Below are 24,958 nucleotides of genomic sequence, written 5' to 3' on the forward strand. Positions count from 1 at the left end.
AGAAAGAAAAGCACCTTGCAAATACATAAAAAAACCATACAAATTGAAAATAAAAAATTGTCAAAAAAATTCATTCTTTTAGTATTAAGTAGCTTATACAGTAAATTTATGCTTATAACTAAACGTTATAACTCCAGACAACAAAAGTTTGAAATCGCTCTTGAATATGCTATATTGTCAATAGTATGGTCGGGATTGTCGTATTTATTTCGTCTTTACTGCTTAAGCGATGCCTTCAATCTAGATCTGATTATATTGTGAACTTGCTCATTTGGTATAAACTAAATTTTTGTAGATAATTACTTCGTATTTAGAAAAGAAAAAAAAGAAAAACAGAAAAATTAAACGATTTCTTGTATCAAAATCTACTCTTATAATTGTACGTTTAAGTATTTTAAATATTACATTATTTTGTTGTTGTTTAAAACCTCAGACCAAACTTTCATAGTTTGGTTACTTGTCTATTAATGCTTTACAATATTATTTTTTCAGAAACAATAATGTCGGCCTTTGTGGATGGTTTAGAAAGCACGAAATACCCTCAAAACATAAAGCCTTGAGAATTTTCCGACAGAAAACTCTTGATCTTCAAGACTCCATAAATATGTCCTAACTTAAAACAACCTATTGGATGCAATTTGAATGTGTCTATTAAAATTTCGTGAGGGGGGTTGAGCTCCCTGAGCCACCCCTTTTGTATACGCCCATTAATGTTTCATTATTTGGGACTATTCTATTCTGGACATGTGTATTGAAAATTTTTTAGAATATTCATAATCTTATCGGGCAACTTTCAAGATAACATTTGATTATCTTGTACAGATTAGATACTGAACTCCCAGAAGTATCTTGTCGACACTGGGGAATTAGGGACTGCCTCAACACGAACTCGTGCACGATGCGATGTGACGTGTATTTCCGTCTCACAACGTGTTTCCTTAGGTTAGTGTCCACCCAGAAGCGTCTGACTGCGGCATCGCCAAATTTCAGGAATGGTCCGCCGTTCCTACGTTCCGCGAAGACTGCATCCGCATTCCGCCTGTCCAATCCACCCACGAGAGTTCCGCGAACTGTCTGCCTGTCTGTACGTCTGTCTAATGGTATGCAGGCCCAGACGTTGATTACCGTCCAACTCAACAGCGCAAGTGGTGATGGGAAGAGGTGCCAGGGAGAGGGGGGGGGGGTGATTCCGCTCACGCACGAATCTGGCGGCAAATGTTTCGCGGCGTTTCCCGTACTATGGATTCAAGGCTTTTTGGTTTTTAAAAATATTTAATAATTTCTTTTTGACATTTTGCAAATTTTATGATTTTTGGAGTTCCACAAGAGTCCAATATGTATACAAGTTTATGTTACTATTCTTGAGAATAATTCGACTAAGTACCCGACAAGTCTTTATGAAAATCGTATATATTCGTTTGTCTCTTTGAGCGATAAATATTAAATGAGAGGTCCTAGAGACTTTCAGTACATTGGTTCCTTTTGGCTCAAAGAGAACTCGATTGATTTTGGAAGTTAAAAGGTTTTTAAGGTCTGTGCATCTGTTCGATAACTCTTATGTCGGATCTTTTGAGCCTTCGTTGTATCTGTTTATTATTTTTATTATCCGAAAAAGAGGCTGGTCTCCTTTATGGAAATATACTTCCTGCTCCCAAGGGCCTGGAAGGGGAAGAGCTTGTTGAGTATACAATTGTTATTAATAATAAAGAGTATGATTGTGGCAGACAGAATGCTATCAACTTGTACTATCTCAAACTCAGAGCTAAAGTTAGTAGGTCACTTCGTGACCACCCAAATGTCTTTATCGAAAGTACTTTTCAGAAAAACCTTACAAAAGCATGCTTATTTGAGAAGTAAGCTCAAAGATTTCTTAACATAAAAGTGGTTTTCACTATTCGAATTTTCTCATAGTAGAACTAGTCATCTTGTCCGAAAATTAAGAACGTCCATCATGCAATAGTTTACCAGCAATCGTAGACCACCAAATGTGAGCTAGTGACATCAAAGATAGACCACCAAATGTGAGCTAGCGACATCAAAGATAGACCACCAATTGTGAGCTAGTGACATCAAAGATAGACCACCAAATGTGAGCTAGCGACATCAAAGATAGACCACCAAATGTGAGCTAGTGACATCAAAGATAGACCACCAAATGTGAGCTAGCGACATCAAAGATAGACCACCAAATGTGAGCTAGCGACATCAAAGATAGACCACCAAATGTGAGCTAGTGACATCAAAGATAGACCACCAATTGTGAGCTAGCGACATCAAAGATAGACCACCAAATGTGAGCTAGTGACATCAAAGATAGACCACCAAATGTGAGCTAGCGACATCAAAGATAGACCACCAATTGTGAGCTAGTGACATCAAAGATAGACCACCAAATGTGAGCTAGCGGCATCAAAGATAGACCACCAATTGTGAGCTAGCGACATCAAAGATAGACCACCAATTGTGAGCTAGCGACATCAAAGATAGACCACCAAATGTGAGCTAGCGACATCAAAGATAGACCACCAAATGTGAGCTAGCGACATCAAAGATAGACCACCAATTGTGAGCTAGCGACATCAAAGATAGACCACCAAATGTGAGCTAGCGACATCAAAGATAGACCACCAATTGTGAGCTAGCGACATCAAAGATAGACCACCAAATGTGAGCTAGCGACATCAAAGATAGACCACCAAATGTGAGCTAGCGACATCAAAGATAGACCACCAAATGTGAGCTAGTGACATCAAAGATAGACCACCAATTGTGAGCTAGTGACATCAAAGATAGACCACCAATTGTGAGCTAGTGACATCAAAGATAGACCACCAAATGTGAGCTAGTGACATCAAAGATAGACCACCAATTGTGAGCTAGTGACATCAAAGATAGACCACCAAATGTGAGCTAGCGACATCAAAGATAGACCACCAAATGTGAGCTAGCGACATCAAAGATAGACCACCAAATGTGAGCTAGCGACATCAAAGATAGACCACCAATTGTGAGCTAGTGACATCAAAGATAGACGTCAAAATAAGTCAAAATTAGTCCATACGACACGTTAGTGATGTGCAAGCTACAGTCAGTGGTAGTACTATGCCTGACCAACGAATCGCGCTGTGTGCAGTTGTTCCAGTGTAACGTCTGTGTTTTATCTCTTTTGTGTCGAAAGTCGATAATTTCGAAGTTGGGACGGTTTTATCATTTTCGAAGCTAAAGCTTTCGATGTGAAAGGCACACAGTCCTCGGCATGAACTGTTGGATTGCAAGCACGCGCATGCGCACGTCTCCAACTGTTGTCTCTCAGAAAATATTTGTATAGATTAGTTTTTAAATAATATACCTAATTTCGCTGCGAACAATGTTTAAATTTGACAAGAAAGTTGCCAAATTTTAAATGTTCCTGTCATACTAATTTAGTAAAAATGAGAAAACTACCGGATCCAATATTTCAGTTTTGATATTTAAGTAAATGTTAGTATTTATTTAAAATGATTTATTTTAACTCACCTTTAAAGCAAGGTATACCTCATAACGCCAGGAAAGAAACTCCGGCCGTAATACTACATGAGGTTTTATATTATTGTTGTTATGGAGAATAGGATCAATATTAAAATCCATTTTGACCTCAAAAATATAGATACAGACGATTACTTTCTGGCTGTCCAAGTAAAACTAAAAATGGATACTTCAATACAATTCTGAAATTCCGACATTATATTGCATTTTATTTTTTAATATTAATAGCACAAATGAACTGTTTTCCCTTGCTACATCCAATATGAATATGACCAACGTTCAATCCTTACACAATAGGCTAATGCACTCTTTATTACACAATGTAGGGGTTCTCCTCCGTGCACAATGGGTAACTGAAGAAAGGTTGAAGCGTAGTTCAATGCTCCAAGAATTGTTTACAGTTCTTTCTGTAACCGCCATCTTGGTTGCTAATGCACTGGTCATGTTTAACTAACCCTTGTCCGCTGGAGACACTCACTCTTACTTCCGGCTAAGAGCATATCCGGTTTATACACCTGTACCGGCACAGCCGGTGGTCAGCCGGTGCTCACAACTTGGTCAGAATTGTTAATTACCACGCATTAAAATAGGTTTCACAGTTAAATCTAGTCATGACAAAAGCAATGTGTTTTGAATTAATAAAAATTGGTTTTTAGTGAGAAGATATCACATATAAAAGATTTTGTATGTTTAAAGCTCGCTTTTGACGTTCGTGTTTATATTGTAAACAGGATTTTCCGGGCATTTGCTATCGATCAGAGATCAAGAAATTTGGATGATTCGGTTGTCAATTCTGAAAAATGAACTACCAATCAGATTAGAGATTTCTAAGAAAGCCATCTGAAGTCACAGTATGGTTTGAAGAAGTTCATCTAGAATGAACCAACACTTCCATTTCCTTTTTTGCTGCCATTTTTATTCTGACTTAATGATCGCGATTCACTATTGGCCTCTGGTCAGTTCTCAGTGGTTGGTCCTTCATTGCAGATATATTATGACCTGTATATTTACTACATGTAGAGATAGTTGCATAGAGTAAACACACGGTAGGGGTGTTGTGATTTCTTAGTTACGTGAGTCACAACGTTCACTATAGGCTACTTCTTTTATTGGCTGAGCGCTAGCGAAGTCTATCACTCAAGGGATTGGAACATTCATTTATGTTTGTCTGTCTGCAATAAATAAATAGGATTGTAAACAAACTGAAAAAAATGAACTAAAACAGACTTGTAGCCTAATGAAATGTGCAATAGACTTTAAATTTTGCTTGAACCATTTCAGACTTGAATCATTGGTTATCACTGGTGACTTCTTTACAAAATCAAAAATAAAAATCTATAAAAAAATATAAAAATGAATTGTTATGTCATGGTGGTGAAAATGTGACTTAAACAGATCACATAATATAAGTAAATTATATAAAATAATTCACAAGCTATTCATGTATGTTCAAGAGCTAAACGATCTGCACCTAACTGTCTAGTGTCTGCAAACTTTGCAGCTTTAGGTATTTCAACTTTTCGTCAACTAAAAGGATAATAGTGTAAGACTGTTATCTTTTTTCAACTGATTTACAATGTCTACAATAAGTACCGGCTGTACATTTTAATAAATAAATAAAAATGCTTTTTATTGCGACCGTTCCTCAGATACACCTGGTTTTCAGAGTAACTCATGTCACTTATACAGGGTGTCCCGTAACTCTCTAGAGTAGATTCTCAGCGAATAGTCAACAATACAAACACTGAATAAACGGCAGCTTTCAATATGGGCCATGTCTTGTCACAGTAAATCTGCTCTAAATCAGCTATTTATTATTCGATTTAAATAATTTTTGTGTCATTAGATTCGTGACAACATTTTCTAAAAACTTCTATTTTTTTAATTCTTGAGAAAAACTGCAGGTTCTTAAGATATTCAAAGTTTAAAAGTTTTAATGCCGGCACTTTTGAAAATACTAAAGATAACTTCATGATATATTTTTCAGTAACTGGCCTTATTGTCATAAAAATTTGAGCCAAATTTGTTATAATTTAATTTATTAGTTGTTAAGATATTGATTTTTCTTCATAAAAACACATACAGACAGACAGTTGGAAACTAAGCATCGGAGACCCATGTTCATGTGGTGAAATATGTCTGTCTTGACCTGAGCAATAACGTGGGATACCTTTGTTCAGAAAGTTACGGGAGAGTTTACACATATCCCTGAAAGATTCTTGGTATAACATTCTGAGGCAGGGAGGCTATTCATGAGGGAGGCTATTCATGAGGGAGGCTAACCATAAGTGGAAGAAACCTTTCCTGCCAACTTCAACTCATTAGGAGGCCGCACTGTGAGACATTATTCCAGAAACTTTACATTATCACATAAGTGCTGTGCCTTCTGGTGAATCAGTCTTTGTGAGTCATGCATCTGGTCAGAACCTGCAAATCGTACCCATTGGAAACATGTCGTCAAAATCTCTACAGAGGAAACGTGATAATATCGCCGCAATTAAAATACAAAGCGGACGGATGTATTTTGTATTTTTTGGAATTTTCCCCTCTAGTAATGAATATTCCCCTCCTGTAGGTAGGATTGCAATAATAAATTATTGCCAGGACCAACGACTGAACTAGCTGCAATTTTGTTGACTCTGGTAACAGATCTTTACATGTAACGGTTTATGCTGTGTAGTGGTGTCACTATATTATACTGGGTGATTCACGAAGATGTCCAGAAACTGTGGGAGCTCATTCCACATGTAAAAGCAACGAAAACAGTTTATATAAATATGGGTCCGGAAATTCTTCGTTAGCTAGTTACGGCTAGCGAAAGATTTTGCCGGGATTTCAGCTCACAATGTAAAACGAAGTCTTCTTGAAATTCTGGTAAGGTATATTAAGGGGCGAATTCAATAGATTCTTATGGTTTTTGGCCTTATAAGTTCAGGAAAACAGGTTCCAGAAAGGAAAGTTAAGTAGTTTTTGAGAAACCCGTGTCATATGCATAAAACGAAGTGAAAAAACACATTTCCCTAAGGAGCTGGTAAGAGTTTTTAATAAAAGTGTAGAAAACTTTATTCTGAACAAAACTGTGTAGATAAAGTACACCGAAAGCGAGTAGATGTTTGATTGAAATGAATTTTTACCCACAAGAGCACAAACAGTATACAATTAACTGGGAAACGTTAATCTAAATCTATTCAACCAAATTACAGTAAATTTTTAAAAGTGTCTTCGCCGACTTTAAATGCATTTTTCTGCTAAAGATGGCTCTTGTTGCTTTCTATAGTACACACACAACAATATGACGCAAGCGTTATATGGTGGTTTTGGTTGCGTCGTTGAAGACGTTTTCTTATAAAGTGTTTACGAGTGTAAGAAGTAATATAGCATACACGTTAATGTTTAACACGTTTTAACAAACTGTCAAATATGAACTCGCTGATTTAAACACGCAAAATCCAATGAAAATCATCTGCATTTCGTTATCTAGGCCGTTACTGTATTTTAAAGTCAGATCCATCAAATTGTCTTAAAATGGAAGAGAAATGCTTCCAAAAGTACAAAAATGTTTTTTTACAATATGAGTAAGCTAGAGTTGATCCAAAAAACCAAAAACCATTTGCAATTTTCAAACCGGTGGCACCAAATTTTAGGGGAGCCGCTGTGTTTGTGACCTGCAATTCGACCTTGAAATAACCAGAAGCTGGATATAACGTCACTATTTCTATGTAAAAAAAACAACGAAGTTGAAGTTCTAAAGTTGACTATACATTAGAACTATAACGTAACACGTTGATGTAACAAAGGTAAGAAAGACGATTGCCTCAGCAGCGGCCGTACAGTCCGACTCTGTCTAATCCGCTTGCTGTATGTAGGGTGCGATCAATACAACCCTTGTACGTCACCCTCACAACACTTACAACTACACCCTCCCCCTCCCCGTGACCCTCCCCCGACACTCCCCACAATGCTACTTCACTTACAACCGCAGGCTGTGGACCAGACTAAACAAAGCTGCCGGTCAAAAATCACAACTTTCACCTCTCACTCGATTTTGCACGCTGTGGAACTAAATGGAACTTCTTTCAACATTCGTGGGGTTTTATAAATTTGGAATGGTGGTAACAAACTTTATGTGTTTTGTTGGTAATTCGATGAAAGTTAAATAAACAAAACATTTTTTTTTTATTTCCCTGGTTTTCAATATAATTTTTACAGAATCAAAACATTAATGAGTTGTAATGTATTTTAGCCTCCAGGAGGGTTCATTTCTGGCTGATGTATACCTTCTAGTAGAACTTACACAGAACTATGTGTCACTTACACCTGGGCAACCTTATGGATGTCCAGGAGCGGTACATCACTAACCGCAAATGTCGATATTCTGGGGCGCAAGGGTAATTCGATAGGTCTAGTCTACTGAGGGAGATGGCTGATGGAGTTTGTGGATTTTATTCCCAAAGAGTCAAAAGTTCTTGCTAATCTATACATAAGGGTATGCCACCCCTCCCTGCTTTGATAGTTACAATTCTTGAAATTACTTATCGAAAAGTTGGAAAATTCCAGAATTGAAAATAAACAGTTGAGTCTGAAGTAAAGTTTTACTTTGATCAAATCATGAATATACACCGTTTCCGTCTCAGACGCTAATTCGTCACTAGATCACAAAAGTTAGATTTTTAATTGATGTTAAACTTTAGAGAAATTGGAAATTCATCGTTAATATTTTATTCGAGCTGAGGTTTAAATATTATTTTTAATAAATATAGCAATCCAATTATTGGTACTATACCAGAACTGAGCTACAAATCTTACATTTCACAAAATGTGGTCATTGCATTTCACCTTGACCCAAAATTATCACTGAAGTACTAAAACAATTAATCTAAGTTTAAGCCGCAGTTTAATCAATACTGTAATCTATATTGTCTTCTTTCGTTTGAACAAATTATCACTAAAAGACAAAAATATTATTTCTAGACATCAAATGATGTCCAACAAGGAAATTACATTCAGACAACGACGCTGAATTACTGTAATTCTAAATTACGAGACCATTACTCATCTGAACTTCAACTACACAGTTTGATAGAATAGTTATTCATTATATTCAGACACTCACAATACATTTTAAAAACCACTCAATTGTGCATCTGATGAGACAATGAGAATGTTTCTTAATCTAGATTACACTATATTTTGTAGTTTAGGTGTATCTGATGTCGGAACGTAGTGAAAGGTTAATTTTGAGCTTCTTCGTCACCGACGTTTTCTGGATCTCTTCAGACGAACATGACTCCAGATTCAAGGCGTCAAGTCTGTGACAGCGTCAGATTTCAGACTCTGCACTAAGAGGGTGAACGGGAAATAAACTCAACATTCACATTTCGAGCTGTAAGATTCTATCTTCAAAATCTATTCTGGTTGATGTAAGACACCAAATTAGGGAAATCAATAGCTCTGACTTTCTAGCAACACATTTTTGTAGGAATAAAATTGATTGTGTTCAGATGCAAACTCCTAACGCTAGGTCAATTATGAAAATGATAGTTTTGAGATACAAATTGTAATTTAATACGCATAGCGCTGTTATGTATTACGCCATTATCACTCAAGAAAAGTAAATTGAAAACTGTAAGTTTTGTCGTCCTTTAGATATGAATCATTACTTTGCAGCAAACAACAGAGAAGAGGGAGCATTACAAACATTTTTTGCAAACGTTTATGTAGAAGTACTTTAAACGTTTTAGTTTATTCCCACTGCATAAGTATTACGTAAACTAACATTATACGAGGTTAAGTGGTAGAGAGGACTTTATAGTCCTAACTTCGCCTCTAATAAAGACATTTTTCATTTCATTTCATTTCATTTCATTATACCTTAGAGAGGTAAAAATATAAAATAATGAACTTTTACTACCTGAAAACCACTGCCAATACAGTAACAGCATGCCCTATACTAAGCAATTGTGCACCTGATGAGACAATGAGAATATTTCTTCACCTAGTTTACAGTATATTTTATAGTGTAGATGTGTCTGATGTCGAAACGATGTTATCAGTTCATTTTGAGCTTATTCGTTGCCGAAGTTTTTTTTGGATCTCTTTAGACGAACACGACTCCAGATTCCAGGAGTCAAGTCTGTGACAGCGTCAGATTCCAGACCCTTAACTAACCAAAAGGAAGGTGAACTGGAACTCAGCATTCACAAGCTTTGTTTGGTCATATTCCGTTATATGCCCCCAACGCTTAAACTTTTTTCAATGAACTTAGAACGTTATAAAACGATGTAGTTCAGTAACAGAACTAACATTATGCCCCCAACGCTAATTTTTCATTTACGGATGATTATAATGAATTACAATTGGTTACTAGCTAAGAAAAAAGGGTACTTACGTATTATATCGACTACACCCCTACATTTCTCCAAACACAAAAATTCAACAAAAACAAACATTACCAAACAAAAACTAAACTCTTTATTGAAAAAAAAATACACAAACTTGTTTTTATTCTTGATCACACTCCGCCACCCATGCGAATGAATGCTTCTGGCCACCCGCGCTGATGTCAACGAAGGAAAAACATCCCTCGAGATAGTACCTATCAGTAAAATATCAAATTCTAGAGGGGCTGATCAGAAATATAAATTGAATTGTAATGGAAAGGTAATTATGTACCGTGCAAAAAACTTAAATAATCATGTGATGCCGCGCTGCCTGCCGTAATCGGGATTCTCGATAAAGATAAGATAACAGCGACAAAAATACCGATCGCAATACCTGGAAATGCTTGTTGATTGATGGAGTGTTAGTTCTGTTACTCAACTACATCGTTTTATAACGTTCTAAGTTCATTGAAAAAAGTTTAAGCGTTGGGGGCACATAACGGAATCTGACCCTTTATTTATTATAATGGACTATAAAATAACATCTTATTTTTTCACACAGTAGGCTATCAATGCAGAAGGTTATAGAACTGATCAGAAATTCCAGATGGCTACTCCCGCCTGTAAGTAATGCGTGACTATCCCAGACACGTAAGCCGAATTGGTACGAGAACGTTCGAACGGAAACAAAAAGGATTAAATAGATACTTAGACAGACGTCTGCAGGGGGCATGATGAATAATAATTTCAAAAGCGTACAAAGAGAGGAGTAGAAAGAGAGGAGAAAGAGAGGCAGAGAGCGTTGTCCTCCCCCCTTCAATTGACTAGATTTGTTTAAATTGACCTTGACTAGGTAATGGTAATGCACTATGCGACCCGTACCTCTCCACCTGTCGCTGCTTCTAGGATGTACATTCGAGGAACTACATCGCATACCGGATAACTGCTAGGTGTTTCCTAGTTCCTAAACTTTCCTCCATATGTTCCAAAAAAACCTGTTAAGTCATGTGTTTATACGGTTCGCTTCGTACTAAATAACCGATCCAAAACCTATTTGCAAATCTGTATTTGCCTCCCCGGGAATCGAACCCAAGACGTCTCGGTTCTCCTAGTAAAGGTCAAAGGTGAAGTTTTCCATTCGTACATATGGCTTTGGCCATCTTCTGGCATGGTTTAACTAACATCAGGGAGAAGTCTCGAGTACCTGGACTCAGTTTGAGTTTGCCGTTGAAAAACATAAAACTCGTCTGATGGAGATAAGTGTGCTATGTCATTAGCGTTCATTATCGTGGATTGATTTAGCACAAATTATAAACCATGCTAACCTGCAAGACCCCTTATCTATATATATAGTTCCACCATTTATAGCTCGAGAACGATTGGGCCGATTGTTATGATTTTTGTGTTTTTTTTTTAATTTATTTTCGTCGTGAATAGGATCATAAGCAATAAAATATCATAAACGTTCACAGGAATACGCCCCACTGGCCTCTAAAAGTGCGGAAATACCCATAAGAATTCATTGCAGCAAACATATGTTATTAAGTGAAAGAGCCTGTTATTTCGAGTTATTTCTCAGGTGCATATAAAGAATGTTTTGAAATTTACACCTGGATCATGAGTTTGGAATATCTTTCAGTGATCTTCATTTATCTCAAGAGAGTAATATCGACATTCAAAAGACATGTGCCTTCTGTGTCCCAGTTTTCTAGTAGGAAATTTAAACAAAAGTTTCGAGGTTCCCAATTTGTTCGGCCACGTAATAACAATTGTGATTTTCACACGACTGCTTTTAAAAAAGATTCAAACTGTTGGGGGTCAGTGTAAAAGACTATCGTCATTTGATCTTCAAATTGTTTTCCAGAGAGCAATCCGAACTCACAAGTACGAGAATACAAGTGAAACTGGACAGCGCGTTACGGAAAGGTCTCTGTTCGGCCAACTTTTAACTCCTGGTTTCGGTTTCGATGGCCTTCAAAGTGCGAGTCAGGGGGTGTTGGGATGTCTGAGGGGGAGGGGGCAGACAGGCGGCTGAATGAGCCGATCTGGGGCATGGGAATGGGAGTCGCGACGAGACAGGTGGATCAATAGCGAGGTGGCGGTGGCGAGGTGACTGCCACCCCCGGCCCACCCCCGGCAACCCTCCCCCCATCGTGACTTCACGCAGACTTGTCCTTGCTGACCATTTGCGGAAATGCTAATTGTCTCGGCCATCTCACTGAAGTACCACATTTGTATGTGGTTATGCTATGAAGACCACACGTTCGAGTCAAATTCTAAGCCGGTAGTTCACCGTTCTTCCTTTTTGTATGTCTTCTCCACGGCAATAAGGACTGCTGTTGCAAATTAGAAAGGGAAGGACAGTTTCTTTCAATGTCATAAATCCTAACAGCACCACGGTCTTCGTCAGTGAATCCGAAAAGAGCAGCAGTGTCCGTCAAGCGTGACCTTTACATTTAATCGTAGCATTATAATATTGAAAAACAAAGTAAACAAAAAAAATTGTTAAATGGATGATTTTTCAACAAAACTCCAGTTTCCAGCTGAGAGCATAGTCCTAAGTAATTAAAACTCTTGAATATTAGCCTGTAACAGAATTACTCCGCACTATGCAACGTGATCCCAATTTTTGAGTTTTACAAGAATCTTGAAAACCACAAAAGGCACAGCTTAGTCTAAACAAAGAACAGCGTAACAAGGTCAACAATTTAATGTGTACAAGTTTAAGTTGCGTTACACACGGCTTCGCTTTTCGCTTACAAACCACTTATTTCCTGAATTCAAAAACTTCTTTGGTAAATAAATTCAAGCTTTTTCTGTCAATTCTGTGCCAATTTTGTCTAGTTTTAAGAACTAAAACAAACTTATGAAGGTCAAAACTAGTTGTAGTTGTCAATAATAACAACTATTTTCCATTATATGTGTTTTTGATCGCAGCCTTTTGGAACCAAAGGTTTTCTAAATTAAGGTCAAAACAGTGTTCTTAAGTCGAGTTCATTTTTCTCACCGCAAGAATCCAATGTTTCCCTTTCATTCAATGAATGCGGATACAGAAATATCGAACTCGTTGAGGCTTTTATCGAAAAGTCAATGAAATAACGTTGTATGTCATTGACAAACTGAATAGCTCGATTTTGCATTACTTAAATGTCCTGGTTGGAATTAACTAACTAAGACAGCGTTAAACTCTCAAAATGTTGGCAGTCTGTTGATCATTTTGATAGTCAGTTGGCGAAGCTTCAATCAATCGTGGTATCCTTCCTCCTTCAACACTTCTGTATAAGTGGCTATGTATTACTGGCAGTTTTTTTAATATCTATTGACTCCACGGTTAGGCCAAACTATGTCAAGATTTGAAAATGTTTTGAAAATTTAACTTAATATTTTCAAAACATTTTTACTTTGTTGAGTAATGTTGCATGCTGTGTTAACCTGGAAAGTTATATGATTGTTCAGGATTTCGGATATTTGCCATCGTTATATATTACAAAATTTATAACACGACGTTTCGATGATTGAAACGTCGTGTTATAAATGTTGTAACATGTTTATGTTTTTACCCTCTTTCTCAGGGGTAAAAACATAAACATGTACTTTAAACCCACAACGTGCGCCACTGACTGACACTAAAACAATTGGACAGCTTGAACAAATGAACCCAGGCGTTGTCACTGCACGGAAGCCAAGAACACGTCTCACCAGCACAAGCGAAAGTGGTAAACTGTGAAGGATGAAAAATGTCCGAAATCCTATTATCCATTCAAACCATTCAAGCCGCATAACGCCATATGGCGTAGGCGAGAATGTAAAAATTGCTACAAAGGTCATTGTGATGACATAAACGCCATGATGCTCAGTATCAATGGTATTATGCGAGATCGGAATGGTCTGAAGAGTCGGTCTGTATATCGTTAACACTCTGGTGGCAAAGGGAGTTCTTGTGCATGTTGTGAAAGGACCAAAGTACGGCGGTGGCTAGCTACTAACTAGTTAACGTTAAGGTTGGGCGTAAATATAAATTTGAGAAAATAACTTCACCTTGTCATCTTTTGTTATCGCTTGGTGAATAATCTGGTTTTCTCAGAGCAGTTCATAGAGTTTTGTTACTAAATGGATTTCTACATATAACATAGCTATGGTGGAAAGAGTTGATTCAATGTGAATGTTGAGTTTAGCTCCAGTTCACCTTCCTCTTAATGCAGCGTCTGGAATCTGACGCTGTCACAGACTTCACTCCTGCCTCATTGTGCACCTGATGAGACAATGAGAATTTTTCACTTAGATGAAACAATATATTTTATAGTCTAGGTGTCTATGATGACAAAACGATCTAAGGAATTCATTTGGAGCTTCATAGTCGCCGACTTTTTTTGGATCTCTTCAGACGAACATCACTCCAAATTCTAGGAGCCAAGTCCGTGATAGCGTCAAATTCCAGACGCTGCACTAACAGGAAGGTGAACTGGAGCTAAACTCAACATTCACATTGAATCAATTTTTCCTACCATAGCCATGTTATATGTAAAAATCCATTTAGTAACAAAACTCTATGAACTGCTCTGAGAAAACCAGATTATTCACCAATTTATTATTTTGTCATATAGACTTTTTTTGGATCTCTTCAGACGAACATCACTCCAAATTCTAGGAGCCAAGTTTGTGACAGCGTCAGATTCCAGACACTGCACTACGAAAAAGGTGAACTGGAGTAAACTCAACATTAACATTGCATTCTGTGTTAAACGACTATTTACAATGAAATTAATTATCATACGTATTTATAAAAGTTTAGAGTGCCATTTGAGATCTGCGAAAGCAGTTTTCTCTCGTAACTAAGTCTAAGCTGATTTTCCCTCTCCCAAACAGTGCTTCACCTATAGAAACAATTGAAATCAGTAGATTTTACCACCAAAATGAATTATAAAATAGTGTTACGTTTCCTTGTGTTGCTCTTGTTATGTCGTGTGTTGCTTTTCATGAGTTTTTCTCCAATGTGATGACAAGTATCGGTAAATACTGGTCTCGAAAGTTTTATTGGGGGCACGATAGGATTTACCTTGCTCGATTTCACCTCTCTCAGCAGTAGGTCACTTTCAAGACTAGTAATGAAATTGATTATTTCATGTCTCATCTGTTTATGAAGTGCAACAATGGTTTTTTCCGACAAAGCAGTATAAATGTGTCGAGATTTAACAACGTGAAAACACAGCAATGAGAGCAACACAGCAATAGGAGCAACACAGCAATATCAATAATCCGTTCACCCAACCCACGTTTATGAATGGATCCAGTGAAAAGAGCTCTCTAGAGCTATGAAGAAGTGTGCACAACGTTGGAATAAATATGTTCTGGTGAAAGTACAGCTTTAATAAACGTCAACCTCTCCAGTGAAACTTTCACTGGGTACAATTAAAATTCCCTCTTAAACTACCTTGAAACATTTCCAAAATCTTGTTAAACTTTGTAAAAAAAGTCTAAGGATTACTATTTTAAAATTCTCAGCCCTTTTCGCAATCCCAATTTAACGAGTTTAGAAGTTACAAAAAATATCAGGTTTTGTTGCAGAATAAAAATCTATTGTTAACTCCTATGAAACCGTCTTCATTCAATTTCTGACTAAAAATGAAAATGAATTTCAATATCACTGAAGCATTGTAGTATTGAATGGTACGCCTGTGAATGGTTTGGTAGCCGACAATGGTTTATTATGACTTTTCATATTTCCTAGGTTTGCGACAATTTGAGCGCAAACATTTATTGTTCTCGTCCAAGTGCAGCAGCGTAGCTGATTGTGTATCAGATAATATATTATATTGAGGCTTGTTACATGCTAGTCGCATCTCCTAATGTGATAACTATATATGTAGGGAAAAGATTAAAGGAATAAATAAAACCATAAAGTAGCTGCGGTGGGAATTGGTTGAATCGATGTAAATGTTGAGATTAGCTGCAGTTCACCTTCCTCTTAGTGCAGCGTTTGGTATCTGACGCTGTCACAGACGTGACTCCTGGAATCTGGAGTCAATATCGTCTGAAGAGATCCAAACAAAGTCGGCGACGAAGCTCAAATTAACTCCTAGAATGTATGAATGAATGTATTTGTGAATGAATGTCGCAGAAACTGTCGGTAAAATATAAGCTGCAATAACGTGTACATGAAAGTTACTATAGAAATAATTTGCTTTGTGTTAAATATCAATGACAATAATTACATATATTACAACTTACGCAACGATTGCTGCGAATGTTCGCTAAGTGTTGTTTGTCTATCCTTCACTCACATATCCGGGTAAGCAATTTTCCAAGAAAACAAACAATAAATTAAGACACATCCCAACTTTTGCGATAAATCACGAAACTTTTTCCCCACGTAAGGTTCTGTCGGGCGGAAACTTTGCCAGCCGTCTGTGGAGAATACGCACGACCATCAATCTTCGTGGTTTTGATTTTCCGTCCGGGCGGATGTTTCCCGGCGGGCTAGTAGCGGTCTGGTCGGCACGGCGCCTGATGTTTTTCGCCACACTAGTAGCGAGGAGGGGGCAAGCGTATGACGTAGCGTCTAGACTTGCCCTCCCCTCTCGCCCCTCCACTCACCAGCCATAAAAACAATCATTATTGTTGTATCGTTTAAATCAGCTGTGTGCCGAGGTGCCCCGTCCGCGGCCAACGGAAGCTTCAACCTATGATTTACAACTTCATCTACTATACATACAGTATATGCCTTCAACTTTACGATCAGCACCGTTAGCCTTTTTAGTGCCTCTTTTATGACTACCATTTTTATACAAACTTGCCGTTTCATGAGCGTTTTATGTTTCTGTACTCTGAGGCCCTCCCCTCCCACCATCCTTGTGACCTAATCTGCTGCCGATATAGAGTCTAATCTCTTCTTAAAATAGAGTCCGTGAAGAGAGTTGGAAACACCCGTTACTCAGTTCGGAGTATCCCAAGGATCATATTTAGCCCTGTAATTTTTAATTTAGCTAAAACGTACAGCCTACACTAGTATAGCAGTATTAAAAAGTCGACTCCATATCTTACTAATATTTTATTCGCAACAGTTACAAAATGAAACGAGTCAAAGATTTGTCTTGTTTAAGAGATAAACCAAAAATAAAATTCGCTCATTATCAATATTAATTTTAAACCATGGTGGTATTGGAACAATGTGGAACTTTGATTTAAGTACATTACAACGTTATAATTCATAAGAGGGAAGGTGAAATAAGTACTAATGATCATAGTTGAAGTAATTTACAGACAAAAATAAAGAATAAGCCATAAATTGTAGTTTTTTTTTATCTCAAATATAAATATATAAATATTTAGTTCTGATAATTTCAGGGGTAAATTATCATTACTGGAAGGTTCTTTTATATTTTCGTCTGAAATGTCCTTGAATATCGCTCACATATCCACGATGTTTCATGAAAAAAGATTCATGATCATTTAAATAGAATAATTTTTGTACAATGGAACTGTTTTTACTCGACATCTAAAAAACAAAGAAATGGTTTTAGTGAAATTACTTTTTTCCAAATTATTCATTACACAATGAGATTTACAGAAGGCGTCTCTCTCTAGGGGCACTATCTTATATACTTTGACACAATCTTTACCACATTTTTATGTTTCATAAGAAAATTCAGTGTTATATAAAATTCATGATCTACACGTAATCAAATTCGAAATCAATGAAGACAATTTTGATTTAATTAATACAGATAAAACATTACTTGACCAGGTTCGTGGTAACCACAAGATGTTCAAAATAAGTTGGTGAAAATTTTCCTTCTTTGTGTTAATTAATAAATTATTTGCATAAGATGTGATTTTAAAGTTATATCCATATTAAAAACTGTTGATTAAATCATATAAGTGTATTGTTTCAAAAAGTTATACTCGTAGTTATAAGTAAAAATATCCTACCAGTCTTTAAAGATGTTAAAACAATTCCTTGTGAAATATAGGGAATACGAATGGTTTTGTCCCCTTCCTCTTTGAACTACCCCCCAGATGTCTCTGCCGCCCATCTTGGTAGTGTCAAGACAGGACTATCCTACGTCCCCTTCTTGAAACTACACCTCCGATGCATCTGACGTCATCTTGGTGGTGACAAGACAATACTATCCTTCGCCTCCCCCCCTTTGAACAATTACACCTACGATATACGATGCCTCTGACGCCATGCATGTTCATATAGAAACAGGATTCTATTCCTAAGTCCACCTTTGAACCACAACACCTCCGATACCTCTGACGTGATTTTGGTAGTCTCAAGACATGATTCTATCCCTAGGCTCCCGTTGGAACTATTACACCACCGAGCTTCTGACGCAATTTTGGTAGTGTAAAGACAGTATTCTATTCCTAGGCCCCCGTTGGAACTATTACACATCCGAGCCTCTGACGTCATTTTGGTAGTGTAAAGACAGTATTCTATTCCTAGGCCCCCGTTGGAACTATTACACCTCCGAGCCTCTGACGTCATTTTGGTAGTTGTAAAGACAGTATTCTATTCCTAGGCCCCCGTTGGAACTATTACACCACCGAGCTTCTGACGCAATTTTGGTAGTGTAAAGACAGTATTCTATTCCTAGGCCCCCGTTGGAACTATTACACCACCGAGCCTCTGACGCAATTTTGGTAGTTGTAAAGACAGTATTCTATTCCTAGGCCCCCGTTAGAACTATTACACACCCGAGCCTCTGACGTCATTTTGGTAGTGTAAAGACAGTATTCTATTTCTAGGCCCCCGTTAGAACTATTACACCTCCGAGCCTCTGACGTCATGTTGGTAGTGTCAAGACACGATTCTATTCCTAGGCCCCCGTTGGAACTATTACACATCCGAGCCTCTGACGTCATTTTGGTAGTGTAAAGACAGTATTCTATTCCTAGGCCCCCGTTAGAACTATTACACCCCCGAGCCTCTGACTTCATGTTGGTAGTGTCAGACCTTGAACAAACTGGTGTTTCTGTTTCAGAGGAGTGTCATCACAGCGCACAGTGAATAAGTAATGGAAATGACGGTAAAAATCTATTATTAGCTAGTGTTTTTAGTTTAATTCATAACAATATTTTTGTTAACATTTTGAAAAAATTCGTTACCTCTTATAAATTATCCTGAAGATAATTCGGGTAATATTTTATTACGTGTTACGTTTTTACTCCACAGTTTTCATATTTTGTATAATCTATACATTTTTATTTGTAATTGTCATTACATATAACACAAAAATTAAGAGGTGTTGTTGCCTCGCAAATAATTGACAAATTGCGGCAAAGTTAGAGACATATTAATTGATATTGCGTTTAATGAAACAAAACACACTTTTTTGACGCTTTAGCCACTTTTATCCCAGTGTCCCAATTTATATTAGCAAAAATGTATTTTTTAAATCACTGAAAAATATATACAATTTTTCTGAATTAAGCTTTTTCGGTAAATGTGAGTGATCTGCACTAAGCAGATGGTGAAAGGGAGGTAAACTTTACATTCAAATTATCTTCTAAAGATGTTCTTGATGCATGCAGTAGATTACCACATAAGTTAGTAATACATTGGTCCAAAATCAACATGCCTGATGTGAGACCGTCCTATGGCAAAGTTTATTGAGATGTAGGCTCCCTCAAGAGCACATTCCCCTCCGGCGTAGACTATAGAGTCTATAGTCTATAGTCTATAGTATAGACTATTGGCGTAAAAATTGAGGGAGCGGGAATGAGATGGTTAGAATCCCCTCCCGTAAGATGCCTAAAAATATATAAATTGCATATAATAAAAATACAAATTGTTTAGAATGCATCACTTAAATATTGTTCAGTCAGATTCAACACTTACCCCAAGCCATGTACTAGTTACGCCCCTGGACTGAAGTAGCCTTTAATATTTTTCTCACCAGGTATCACTTTGTGTTATGTTATGTTACTTGCACATATAAAACATATCCATATTGTAAATAAATGGGACGTTCCATTTGAAGTATCAAGTCTATTACTGTTGAAGAATTGCATTATTAAACTTTAATCAGAGTTGATTCAATGGGAATGTTAATTTAGCATTCGCCTTCCAGCAGTTCACATTTCTCTAAGTGCAGCGTCTAGAATCTGATGCTACCATAGATTTGATTCCTGGAATCTAACGCTATCACAGAGTCGACTCCTGAAATCTGGAGTCATGTTCGTCTGGAGAGATCCAAATTAATTCGGCTACAAAGAAGGTTAAAATGAATTCTTTGCATGGTTTCGACATCAGAGACATCTAGACTACAAAATATAATGTACTCTAGGTGAATATTTATTCTCATTGTCTCATCAGGTGTGCAGATGGGTGGACTACAATGTATTAGACACGATCTATAACCACGGGGGAGCAACCCAATTTTCAACACATAAAGTAGCTACGTAGCTATGTCAGAATATCATTTTAGTCAAGCTGTCTCTGATGTCTAAACGATGGAAACGGTTCATTTTTACCTTCTTTGTCACCGCCTTTTGTTGGATCTCTTCAGACGAACATGACTCCAGATTCCAGGAGTCAAGTCTGTGACAGAATCAGATTCCAGTCGCTGAACTAAAAGGGAGTTGAACTGGAGCTGAACCCAACATTTACATTAAATACTATTATTAAAGATTGAAGAGCTCATTAATACGGTCCAATAGCTTCACACATAAATGTGAAAATTTCAATTTCACCCTACACCCCCCCCCTCCCCTCCATCACCGGTCATTCGCGATCGGTGGAAGCTAATTAAATACTTCTCTTCAAGCAAAGTATTCCACGATAGCCCATACAAGCTGAGGTTTGTTTTATTAATTACAACCACTTCTAAGCCAATTTTGCGCACTAACGAACTTGACTGTGCTTTTAGGTTTAAAAACAGTAAATTAACTTTTTAGCGTTTTAGTGTATTTGTATGTACGAAATGCTATCGATCTAGCACTTGACTTTTAAACCTTTATAAGTACCCACCAATTTGAAATATTATATATTATATTATTATCAACATCATCTTTAAGATAATATGCTATGTTTCATATGCTTACATCGAAAAGGTTTATCCGACTCCTAGTAGGGTTCCTTTTTAAAACTTGGCTACAAAGAAAGGACCTTGAGTGTTTCCCATATGAATAAAGTTAAAACTATTCACTTTTATGCCCTTATCTTCTTTGATCATAGCGTTGTGAAAGAATAGACGTCATTTAATTTTTTAATAATATACGTTTTTAATGTTTAAAGGATAATAGTAAAAAAGGTTCAGATTTTTTTTTCTGAAATACCTATATAGATTTCAGAATTCAAAAAATCGTTTGGATGCGTAATAATTATATGTCAAAAATGAGACATCTCACGTTGATTTACTACCAAAAGAATTCTAAATTTCATGAGGTTTAATTTCGTTCTTAAGGAGGCTATTACATTGTTACATTGTAGTTGGCCGCCAGTACAATTGACCCTTATAAAGTGAAAGATTCGACGACTACCAAATTACTTTCTTACGACCTGTTTCATAATTAGAGTCAAACTTTAATTGAATTTGATGTAAATGTCGAGATTAGCTCCAGTCCACCTCCCTCATAGTGCAGCGTCTGGAATCTGACGCCATTACAAACGAGACTCCTGGAATCTGGAGTCATGATCGTCTGAAGAGATCCAAAAAAAGTCATCGATGAAAAATTCGTCTGATTTTTCAACATCAGACGAATGGATTGAATTTAATTTAATTAGTCGAAAGTATGAGCCCGTTTCCGAATGCACATCTTCACGCCCATGACTTTATTTGTTTTATAGCATATTATATAAAATGTAATTCCATAACTATCAGAAGTCTCACTTTAGAAACTAATTTGATGCGAATATTAAGTTTAGTTCTATTCCACCTCCCTCTTAGTGCAACGTCTGGAATCTGACGCTGTCACAGACTTGACTCCTGGAATTTGGAGTCATGTTCGTCTGAAGAGATCCAAAAAAAGTCGGCGTCGAAAAATTCGTTTGATTTTTTACATTGATTTTCATTTAAGTATTCGAAAATATGAGTCCGCATACTTTCATCCCCATGACTTTATTGGTTTTATAGCATATTATATAAAAATGAACTCAACCAGTATCAGAAGCTTCGTATCTGTCCTCGAACATAATATTATATTAATGTTTTCACCTCCGCATTGATTTAGAGACACGTGTTATAAAAGTTCGCAAACTACCAATTACACGGGAAAATTACTTTTTACCCCTGCCGACCGCGGTGATCAATTAGTGGTAGCAACGTTATTATTTATAGGCGAGTGAGCTAGCTATACCTGGTGACGAGACCTAGCTACCACAGCTGCGAAGGCATCAGGTACTAATTAAAGCGAACTCACCAATTTGGTTAACTAATGGGTTTTGAACCCCGGGGGCAAAAAGAAAACCTGACGCTCCATACCGTGTATTCCATAATGTGGTTGTGTGCAATTTTACACCTGCTGGCTCCAAAAAATTATATCATTTCATCAGCAACCTCCGGTCAACTTGATTATCCCTCGACGTGGCCGTAATGATCAATTAAAACTATACTGGACTTAACGCTTCAGTAGTTTAATTTTATCTAGTTAAACATTACACCAATTAGTTAATTTAAATAACATATATTACTAGTAACGTTTGGATTTCCAATGATTGTGAAGTGTTTAAATTATGAGCTATTTTAGATGTTATGTACTTTTATGGACTGTTTAGCCATTACTCTGCAACACTTCGAGTTGTTATTTTTCTGTAAAACGCAACAAAACTGAGTATCTGACCTAGTTATAAATGTCTCCTGCAAATATATTGATACGTTTTCACTAAGAGAAACAGAAAACTGTCGTTTCAGTCGCGGATCAAATTTATTCGGACATTACTGTTGGAGAGAGTCGAAAGAAGGAAATCCCCACTCAAAAACGCCAATGAGTTTAACTGGCTGGGCTTAAGTAAAGGCTGTCACTGGATTTGAAAAAAAATATGTCTGTCTGCCGCACCATCTTGAGAATGAACAGACCTGTTGACTTGACATTTGACATGAACACTCCATGGGATTTGGCTGAACATTAGCGAACATAATATTATTTTCTCGTATGGGTTACTCAGTACAACACATGTCATGTAAAGAAGTAACGTAGTAACATGTGTATTGAGATTGCTTGTTCTGAAGGATACTTTGATTCTCCGTCCTGTCGAGGTTTTTATACAGACAAAAAAGTACATTATGGCTCATGTGATGTGGCTGAGCGTTAGCAAAGCGTACAACTCAAGGTGATATCTCCAGAACGAAATAACTATAAGGTTAAAATGAATGACTAGGGTTTATGGCATTTCCTTCTATTCCTCTTCTGTGTTTTATTTATTTATTTTTTTAGGCAATCAACATGATTTTCCAGATAGTTTGATACTGTTTACTTCTTTTATTTCCAAACATTGTATACTAACTAATTAATATTCCATAACCTCTTACAGAATTTGCAGAATGGTGCCCTTAAAATTAGAACACACACCCCCCCCTCCACTCTTTTAACAGGGCAAGCTTTTAACAAATTCGTTCATAAAAAGTAAATACACATTCTCATAATGGGTGAAATTGCGTAATTATTCCATTAATTAGCACTGTTAGTTTTTGTATATTCCGTACGAAATTTGCAGGAATGTAATATTAAATCAAAACGTGCAGTTTTAAATGTTAGTGAACCATTATTAAGGTGGTTTTGAAAGTATGAGGAAAAAAGTCAAATACTGCAATTAATTTGTACAACTATTGTTTTGTATTTATTCTAAGACAGATCATAAGATTTTGTTTTATTCTTATTTTGCTGGTGTAAAAATGATCGTGTAACAGGACTGGTGATGAAGTACATTCCCAGGAGTGTTTAAGAAACCAAACAGAGTTTGCAACGTTTTGTACAGTTCTTAAAGAAGCGTGGAAGTAGGGTAGGCTGGAAGGTACACATCGCAAATCGCGGCAAATCCCAGAGGCACCATACTGGTTTATGTCGAGGAAGGAGAATTTAGATTGTTCTAAATATGTCGATATTTCCACAGACTTTCATTTTTAAACCCACTCAAATAGTAAACTACGAAAACTAGTACCTTTTTTTAAAAACGAAAACTATAAAAAGATACGAGCCATTGTGAATGCAATACTTCAAAGGAGGCTGAAGCATAAGAGTGACCAAGAATATTGGTATTAGCCTAGCTTTTACTCAGGGATCTGACCTAAAGCCTCTTCCGCCCGCTTGTCTGGCTAACTGTTAGTCTGCAGGATAACTTCAAGAACGAAATGATCCATTGACTAGAAAGTTATCAATTTCTACATAGGCAAGATCGAATTCTTTAATATGACTACCAGTCTATGTGATTTCAATGGGCATTAGCTAAGCCTGTCATTTAGGAAAATATCATCGAAGCGAATTAAGTTATAGTTCGTATGAAACATAATTGACATATGCGAGATTGAGTTGGATGATGATATTTGTCCACCCATGGGATTTGCTGAGCGTTAGCGAAGCCTATCATTCCACCATGGAATGTTCCTCATCTAGCCAGGATGTTGTGAAGGATATTTTCATGCCCTCGAAACAACGGAGTGTCCATCTTAGCAAGAGTATAGGGTAACTTTTAGTTCTTCTTCAAGACTGTTTTTTCGTACTGTGGGATGAAATTCGTTAATCCTGCGTAAAGGCCTTTGTGATTTCAAATGACATTAGCTAAGCATGTCTTTTAGGAAAAAATCATGGAGGTGAATTGAGTTATAGTTAGAATGAAACATAACTGAAATATGCAAGATCGAGTTGGACGATGATATTATTTTGTCCGCCAATGGGATTTAGCTGAACATTAGCGAAGCCTGTCATGCCTCCATGGAATGTTCCTCATCTTGGCAGGTGCGGCCAATGATACTTTCATGACCTCGAAACAGCGGAGTGTCCAACTTAGCATGACTATAGGGTAATATTTGGTTGTTCTTAAAGGCTGTCTTTCGTACAGTAGGATGAAACATATACTGCAAGAATGCTGCGTAAATAATACCCACGGCCTC

This window comes from Homalodisca vitripennis, chromosome 2 (genome assembly GCF_021130785.1).
Source record: "Homalodisca vitripennis isolate AUS2020 chromosome 2, UT_GWSS_2.1, whole genome shotgun sequence".
NCBI classification, from domain to species: Eukaryota; Metazoa; Arthropoda; class Insecta; order Hemiptera; family Cicadellidae; genus Homalodisca; species Homalodisca vitripennis.